The sequence below is a fragment of the Myotis yumanensis genome, unplaced genomic scaffold, assembly GCF_028538775.1.
Source record: "Myotis yumanensis isolate MYYU_CA2020_CCGP unplaced genomic scaffold, mMyoYum1.0.hap1 SCAF_6, whole genome shotgun sequence".
NCBI lineage: Eukaryota > Metazoa > Chordata > Mammalia > Chiroptera > Vespertilionidae > Myotis > Myotis yumanensis.
This window is the reverse complement of record NW_027223757.1, coordinates 9,208-18,414: the sequence shown is the minus strand read 5'-3', so window position 1 is coordinate 18,414 and position 9,207 is coordinate 9,208.

The window sequence follows — 9,207 nt, the reverse complement described above, 5'->3', positions numbered from 1 at the left end:
GTTTGCACAGGACTCGTGCGGGCAGCTGTTGGAGGGAGCTGTGCGGGACCCGGTGGAGGTGGTGGTGAGTTGTGACAGCCCTGTGTAGGCGTGTGAGGCTCTCCTCCTAACAGTGTGTGTGGTGTGGTTTGGGTTCCTTCCCACCGTGTGTGGTGAAGGCTGCCATGGAAATGCTTGTTGCTTTTTTTCAGGCCAAGTCATTTATGGAAGGTGGAAGTTCTGTCTGGCCATCCACGTGAGGTCATTGTCCTTTGGAGCTTTCCTGTGCAGTGACCCAGCGTGTCTTTGGGTGGATGTCCTTCTGCTGTGAAGAGGTAAGAAGGTGTTACGGTTCAGAAGGGTGAGAGTCGGTTCAAGTGACATGAGGTGCAGAGAGCAGGAGCGTTTTCTTAGCTGGCCATGTCCTGTTGTAGAAGAGCTGATTGTCATGCTATGTGTGGAAGGATTTTACGGAACGAGGAACAGAAAGAGTGACAGGTGAGCCCATGAGGATGTGTTTTGTGTTTTTCTGAGAAAGGTTGTGTCCTGTAGTGTTGTTGAGTGATTCCAATATCGTGTATGTGTTTGTTGATGTGCATGTGTCCCATGTGGACCCGCTAAAGTATTGCCGTTCCTTTTTGTAGGTGAAAAGGAAGCAGGCACGTGTTTCTATTGGATGGCTCAGAGCAGGAGGTTTCGATGGCGGTTTGTTTCGAGTGTGTGCCGCTCGTGCCTTGCGTGTGGTACCGAATGGGATCCCGTGTGTGGAGTGTTGTAGGGGATGGAGAGGCTGGGGTACGGAGGACCCTGTAGTCCCCCAAGTTTTGCAGTATGCAGTGAAAGTCGGGAATCCTGGAAGTTGGTTTTGTGTGTGTTGAGTTGGGACAGATAGGATTCCTGTGTGTGTGTGTGTGTGTGTGTGTTTGCGCGTGTGTGTGCGCGTGTGATGTTTCATGTGTTGGCACTGATGTGTGAATTGGTGAAGCCATTTAGTATTTGTGAAGAAGATTGGAATGTTGCGCTTGGATCCCTTCGGTTCCTCTCTGATGAGCTGGTTCATGGGGAAGATGGTGTGTGTTTTGATGTTTGATGATGGTGGTGGTCCAGCCTAAGAGTGTGTCGTTCACCTCCTGGGTGAGCGTGGGTTCCTTTACCGCTGGCAGGTCATGCGTTCCCGTGTGTTAGGTTTAGGCGGTGTTTTCTGTCCTTTGTTCCCTGGGTCATGACAGGTGTAGGACGTGGATGTTATTTGGAAGTGAAAGGAAACGTAAATGTTGTGTGGCACGCCCATGTGCAAGAAAGCGCTGCCTGGATGTGTTGTATTTTCAGTGGAGCCTCCGTGTGCCTGTGTTGCCTGTGAGTCCTCGGTCCCCTGCAGCTGATGTAGGGTGGCACGGAACAGGAGCGTTCGGCCCGTTCCTTTTGGCAGTATTTTGGAAGCACAGGCCAGTGTCTGACATGTGGTGTGTATGTGGGTCAAAGCCTTCTGATTCGTCTGGGCTTCAGTGAGATCGCGATTCTATCCTGAAAAGCACTGACACTGGCACTGTTTCCTGCTGTTGGCCAGCACAGGGACTAGCAGCTGGTCCTCACCCCCACCCCTGCAAAAGATCCCGGTGTTTTTCCCAATCGGCCCCCCCTTTTTCGATAATGCGCCCGTGCCCATTCAGTGCCCCCCTCCTGAGGTAGTGCCCTCCCTGTCACGCATGCCATTCCCCCTGTGTGCCGTTTCGGGTTTTCTTCGAGCCTGCACACTTCTGAAGTCAATGAAGTCAAGGTTTTGGAGCCGACTGAGTCTAGTTCTTTGTGCCCTCATCGCTTTCCCCCAGCATGTGCCCTCAACCCGGGAAGTTGAGGCCAACTTCAGTGGTATGCCGAGTGAGTATGGCCTATGTGGTAGAACAGCCCATGTAAAAAGCGTGATGAAGACCATGGATTTGTGAGCCCTATGCACCAGTGTTGTCTTCCACCCCCTGCCCCCCCCACCTTGTGCGTGTCTCAGTAGTGTTTGTGTGTTGTTGCATCTTGTTGTGTCACTGTTTGTGTGAACAAGCATGCCCTGCCCCCCTCGCCCCTTGGTCACTTCCACCACTGCAGCGTGCTGCGCTCAATGACAGAATTACCGTGTTGGTGTCCCTCTCCCCCAAGGGTGTTCCTTCAATGTTTTCCCTCAGCCCAGTGCTGCCCTGTGACTTGCACCTCCACCTCCACCACTGTCACGTCCGCAGTGCTTTTTGAGGGAGTCATGTCCCAGTGTATGCCCCACCCCAGAGCTTGGGCGTATGTATCTTGGAGGTCCTTCCCCAACACCCTGCTGGCACAGCATCCACATCTACTGTGTCTTTTGGCATGTTGTGTGTGCTGCCATTGTAACTTTTCCCCAGGGCCCACCCTCACACAGTATCTTGTCCCCAAGGTTCAATGGAGTCACTGAGCCACAGTCAAAAGGGTTGTGGGCATAGGGACAAGGGTAGGGACTTGCAAGCAAGTGAGTGTGGTATAAGCTAGGGCAAGGGGTTCATGGGAGGTGCATGGAGCGCAAGGGATTGGTGCGAGGCCAGGCTGTGAGTGGCAGGGCACAGTCTCAGGGTATTTGGAGTCCAGGGTGGCTATTGCAGCTTCTCGGGAATGGAGGCTGCAGCTGAACTCACTCCTTCCTGGCTTTGCTCTTTCAGGTTGATGTGTCCAAGTCCCCTTCCATGTCCATGGCTGTGGGTATTGGTGGGCAGTTCTGCCTGAGGGTGTCCTAGCTGTGGAAGTCGCCTCTCTGTGGCACGTTCTCCAGGCATTGGGCTCCAGAAGCATTATCATGCTTCCGGAACCTTTCTCCTGTGTGCTGGAAAGGGACGGGCCTTGGTCACTACTTTTGCCCTGTAAATGTCCATGCCCTGGCACTGCCAGGGCAACCATTATGTCCTGCACCTGTCCCCCACACAGCCACTCCTGTTCTCCCCACAGCAGTCACCGACAAGGCTCTCCAGGTCCCCTTTTCCAGCCTCAGCTAGTGTCTGCCCAGAAACTGCCTATCAGCCTTCCCGTCTCCCTGGTGCCTTGCAGCTCAGTCCTCCATCTCTTTGGAGACAACCCCCACCACTCACCTCTTCGTCTGTCCTCTTTCCAGCTCTGCTTCTCTTCCCAGGAACCGCTTTCCCTTTTCCCCATCTTCCAGAATCCTGTTGGAGTGACCATTGCAAGTGTGAGGCTCCACCAACGCCTCTCAGGTTCCGTGTCATCTCCCCTAAATCCCATGGACTTTTTGGGGGAGCATTCCTTCCTGTGCTGTGACCCCAGGGATGCCGGTTGCTCCTTCTCTGGAACACAGCCTATTCTGCCTGCCCCCTTCCTGTGTCTTCCCCCGCATCCCACCACGGAAAGTTGCAGCCTCCCCCCTCCCCCCAATCCCACAACCTGTTTATGTGTCTCCTGCCCTCAATGGTGGCTCCTGCTCTCTCGCTGCAGTGCCGCTGTCACGCACTCAGATGCGATGGGTGCCCAGTTGCTCCCTCTGTGTTCATGCACAGACACTCACTTCCTTGCTCAGCAGCGCATGGATGTGAAATCGGCAATTGGACTCAATCCCCTCCGTCAGATTGCATTTCCGAGGAAGCCATTGCATTGTCCTCCTTAGCCCGGTCTGCTTTGATCCCCAGGAGCTGGCCCAGCTGTGAAAGTGAGTCAGCATTGTCCACCCTGCAGATTGCCTGTCCACAGTTTTTGTTGCCATCAAGGTGTTCCTGGATCGTGACATAGTTCGTGGTAGGTGCAGCACATTTCCTTGTCTTACCGGCCATCTGGTGTCTGCATTCTCATAGGTCTCCAATGTAGCGAGCATGGTTTTTGCCTGCTGTGTCTGCAGATTTCTGCGAGCCCAACAGCTTTCAGCAGGAAGTCAGGTAGGTGTGCACTTGCCTTGCGGATCTCTGTCTGCTGCTGCTGGTTCCCTCGGCCTCACAGTGCCTGTATCCCCAATGGAGCTGCTGGGATTCCGGAGGAACATGTGTCAGGACTGTTAGCCCTGTTTCCCCTGGCATCACCCGGGAGTGCTAGGGGAGCAGGTGCAGAGCCTGCACGGAGAGGGGAGGGTACAGTGGAATTCAGCAGCAGGCATCTCAGGCAGCCAACACAGGGAGCAGTTGTGGAGCGTGTGGGGAGCATTTGGGGATTCTTACTTACTTGTTTGTCAGGCTGACTTTCTCCTCTGCTTGCAGCGCTCCCTCAGGTTCCTCTGGTCCCCACAGGGATCTCTGCGGTCCCGATCCACACGGGCTGTCCTGTTACCGGGTGGATGTGCAGTTGGTGCACTTTCTGTTGCCGCGCACAGGCAGTGCTCATGTGCACGTCACAGCATCCCCGCATTGCTTGGCGCAGGCTGAGATGCTGTTCCATTCAGCCGTTGTCCTGAGCAAGTTCTCAGCACTGCGAGTTGTTGTCCCAGCAGCCTTCTGGGTGCCATTTTGGAAAGTGCGTCTACTGCTGCCTTCTGAGGCCTTCCTTGTGGGGTTCCAGTCCCTGACATGCGCTGTGTGTGGCATTTCCCCCTGAGCTGCTCTCTTCGTTTATCCGTGATGCCCTCCAATATCTCCAAAGCAGGTTCTTGGGCCCCTAGGAACACTACGGAGCTCTGCAGCTGGGATGATGGGGCCATTTATGTGCCTGGACCACATCCTCCAGCTCGCATTTGTGTGGCCCAGGGTCTCTGCTCGGATTCTCACGCACTGGTTTCCCCAGTGAGTCGTAGCCGCCCGTCCTTCCACTCCCGTTCTCCATGGCCCTTCCTTCTGTGATTCCCTTATGTTACTGGAGTCCCCCCCCCCCCCCCCCCCCCCGTTAAAGAGTGCAGTTCGAGTTCAGTCAGATTCTCTGCAAAGGCAAGGGAGGGTCCCCCCCAGAATGCAAGGAATAACTTACCCATGGTTTGCCTGATGCGGTGGGAAGCTTGCGGGGCTCACGGGGCTCCTTGCTGCACCCCAGTATCGATTGACAGAGCATGCGGCGCTTCCTTGACCTTCCTTGGAATTTTCCCTCGGCTATGGCAAGTCCTGTGTGCGGTGATTCCAGTCGCCCGTGCCGCAACTCTGTGTGGGTGGCTCTTTGGGCACCTGAGCGGGCGGTGCTCAGAGAGGAACGCAGCCATGGTGTGCAGAGGGGATGAGGACGGCACACCTTGCTTTTATCGGGTTCCCTCAGAAGGAGGCTACGTCAGTGGTTCTCATTGTTACTTATTGGGCGTTAGTTTAGGGGCGTGGGCAAGAATTCAGCTTTTCCCGCCAGGATGGGGGCTGCCTGCTTGCGAGAGCTCTTGCCTGCAGGTGAGCTTCATCTCAATCACAAAGAGCGACCGCCCAAGCACGCGCCTTTTCTGGCTTTCCAGGCACCGGAAGCAGGGAAGCCCCGACACACAGTTTACGGCACACAGTTTACGGCTCTGTCGTCTTTGCTGCCCAGAGACAAGGTGCCGTCAGGGGTGAGGTTGAGGAGCTGGGAATGCAGTGCTCGTCCTGAGGAGAGGGAGCTATTCCCACTGCAGGGCACAATGGGTTGCTTCAGGGGAAGGTGCGTGCATTGTCCTGTCGGTCGCTTGGCGCCTCTGCTTTTGGCTTCAGCTGCTCAGAGAAAGGGCCCTCGGGCGGGCGTGTGTTGGAGGCTGAGGCGCGCGCGGCGGGCCTCCCTGGAGTGGCTGCAGACAGCAGGCTACAGGTGAGCGTGGCAGAGCGCGGGAGGAAGGAGGAGCGGTGAGTGAGTGAGTGCGCTGAGGTGCTAGGTGGGCCCGTTGTCCAGTGGCTTGGTCACAGTTCGGGCAGGTGTGGGGCTGCTTCCCTTCCTGGTGCGAGCTTCATGCCAGTGGGTGTGCAGCGTTCTCATGGTTCATTGTCCAGCGTTCCCAGTCCGCTGTCTCCAAGAGAATGCAGTTTCAGAAGTGCTTTGCTCCTTCTCCTGTGTGGGGCCCTTTTTTGGCCTGTCACTCCTTTCCCTTTGCTGGCACGTGCTCGTGAATTACATTGGTTGCATTGGGCCATCGTGCCTGACTGTGCTCTGTGTGTGCGGACAGCAATCTTTCTGCGTTGCTCCCCTTTCTGGGGCTTTGGAGGCTTGTCTGCGTGCTCCCTCTTTTCCTTGACCTTGTGGTAGATTGGAGGGGGAGAGGAATGTGTTCACTTATTTCGTCCTTGTTGTTTTCCAGCCAAAGACACCAGTCGTGCGGGTGCAAAGCTTCCAGGTGCTATTCCACAGGGAGTGATGAAGGGTGGCTCGGTGCTGTCGTTTCAGTGCCAGCTTCCTGTCACTCAGTGCTTGCCTCTCTTGAGGACCTGTCCTTCCCTCCACTACCCCCTACCCTTTCTTCCTAACGGGTTTCCATGGAGAGGCTTGCTTTTGCTTAGGGGTCATGATGGGCATTGCTCTGGCTTCGTGTCCTTAGGTTCCCACCAGGGGCTGTGCACTGCTCTGCCTTGTCCCACTTTGCTGTTTTCCTGCCATTTCCTGCTTGTCTCATGCTGCTTCCACGGCGACATTTGTTCTCCGGCCACATGTTGTGTTGGCATGCTCCTTCTGGATCGAGTCTCTTCTGTCATGGGGCCACAGAAGTCCTTGGTTCCCGTACCCTTGAAAGTCCTTGTTCTACTCCTGGTCTATCAAGACTGGCGGGAAGCCGTCCCTGCCTTGCAACTGTGAGAAGGGTGAGTTCCAGAGTCAGGGATGCCGCTGCCTGTTTCCACGGTTTCTGCACTTTGTCAGGGATGCCTTCCAGTGTGGTCCCAGCAAGGGTAGTAGCTGCCACTGCCGTGTGAGCCCCTTTGGCCATTTCTTCATGTTGAGGTTTCTGAGTGTTCGCTTGCGTGCGGTTGCTGCCTGTGCGGGCTCCTCCTTGGCTCCGCGTGTGTGTGCTTTCTGCTTCACGTCATGCTTCTGCAGAGTGGTCAGCATGTTGTCCTGCTTAGGCGTTTCTTGTCTATGATTACTGATGTCACTGCAGGGTCATGATTTGCCGTGCATGTTTCTACGCTGCTGTGCGACGTTGGTCTGTCACTCTTCTCCACTTGGTCACCGAGGTATGCTTTTGCCTTGCAACTCATAGCGTCTGTTGTGCGCTGTTCGAGGCTTGTTCCGGCACTGCTGCGCTTCCACAGCTCTGAGTGTTGGTTCTGTTCCTCTGCTGCCGTCTGGTGGCTATCAGTGGGATGGCGCAGTCTTTCAGCAGCAGTGGGGAGCTGGTGGTGTGGTGTTGCCCTTTCTTTTCCTTTGAATATATTTTGTTGATTCTTTCCAGAGAGGAAGGGAGAGGGAGAGGGTCAGAAACATTAATCAGCTGCCTCCTGCACACCGCCTACTGGGGATGTGCCCACAACCAAGGTACATGCCCTTCAGTGGAATCCAACGTGGGGCCCTTCAGTCCGCAGGCTGATGCTTTATCCACTGAGTCACACCAGTTAGGGCTTGTTACACTTTCTTACTTCATTTATTTGTTGAGAGCATTTCGAAGGCTGTCTAGACATGCTTGCCTGCCTGCCTTCCTTCCTTCCTTCCTTCCTTCCTTCCTTCCTTCCTGTTTGTCTGTATGCCTGCCTGGAAGTACCTCAGCTGATGTGAGTGTGTGGTCTGTCCCTGTTTCCTGCTTTGTCGGGTGTGTTTTGGATGCTGGCGTTCTGCTGTGCCCAGGATGTCTGCTAACTGAGGACAGTAAGTCTTTCTCTGACTGCTGTTCTTCTCCATAGCCTCTGCAGATTTGTTTCGCAGTTTCCCCTGCATCTCATAAGTTCTTTTTCTTGCCCTTGGGGATCTAACATGCGTTACATGCATTCTGCAGTGCATCCTATCTGAGGTGCCCCATCACAGTCCTTTGGGGATTGTGCTTTTTGGGGTGTGCGCTCTGATGTCACTGGCCATCTGTGCTCGTAAAAGTGCTACAAGTTTTCTGCCCTTGGTGCATGAGGCGGCGAATTTCTGTGCCGTGGCAAAGGGCCGCTGTTTTCAGTTCTGCCTGGGGCTTGTCTTCCTTTCTTTTTCCTGTTTGTTTTGATGCATTGTTATCTTGCTCGATGTGTCTGCTTCAATCCTGGGCACCTGTCCTCCTTCCAGCCTCTTTCCTGGCCCTGACTCTCCATTGAAGGAGGCGAATGAGTGCTGGGCACCTGTAGCGCTGGCATTGCTTGCTGCATTGCTGCTTTATGCAGGCTGCAGGGGGCATCTCCCTGTCTCCGTGTTTTCCGAGAGGTGGTTTCCGGAATCCAGGATGCTTTTGGTTCCCTTGGCACAGTTTCTGGTACGTGCGTGTGCATCGCGGCATCTGGGTGTTGTTCCGCATTATCGGTCGCTCACAGTGATCTTGTGTTGAGTCCGTTTGGCCACTTCTGCGTGTGCAGTCGTTTTCCACTGTCTGGTTCGTGCGTTTCCTTTGTGGTCTCCGTACTGGTCGCTTGCCTGGGCAATGAAGGCTTGTCAGCCCTGGCCTGCCTGGACACTGGTTTGCATGCTTTCCTGCGCTACATCGTGCTTTGGTGGGAAAGCCTTCACATGTCAGTTTGGTTTAGTCCTTCATGATGCCTCTTGCAGATTTCCATGGTGCTTCCCCGCCCGGGTATGCCAGCCGCTTACAGTCAGCCCGTTTTCCATGCTGGCGGCGTCTGTTGTGCCCAGCCCGAGGACGGATCGGCCATCCCTTCTCTGTGCGCTGTCAAGTGCGCGCCACTTCATTTGTGATGCTTTGCTGCCGCCTTGTGGCTATTTTTGGAGCAGCATCGCTTTTTTAGGAAAGGCTTCCGAGAGTGCTGTTTCTGGCTGCATGTCAGGCATTCCCTGACATGTCTTCTGCCTTCTTCTCCTGCCGTGAGCTTCTGCTTTTCCTGCGATCGCGTCCTGCGTTGTCTTTTCTTTGCGGGCACCTTTTACCCCGTGGGCAGCTGCCATGGAGAGCTTGCTCTTCATTGACTGTGAGTGCTTCCCTGCTGCCCCCCACTTGTGTGTTTTCCCGAGGACCGACCTTCGCTTCATTGACTCCTAGGAAGGCTTTTTTGGTGTGGTCTGCCGTCACAGTGTGCTGGCAGAATGGCTGCGTGCACCGTGGAGCCTTCCCTGCAGCTGTTGACTGTTTCCTTCGCTGTCTTCCTTGAGGTGTTCTTGTGGTTCCGTGCTGCTTGCTGCTGCCAAACGTTGCCTCCTTGTCACTGCTTTGTTCCTCGCCATGTCTTCAGGCAATTGCTCGCTGTCTGTTGCCGGCTCCGGCACCGTGGA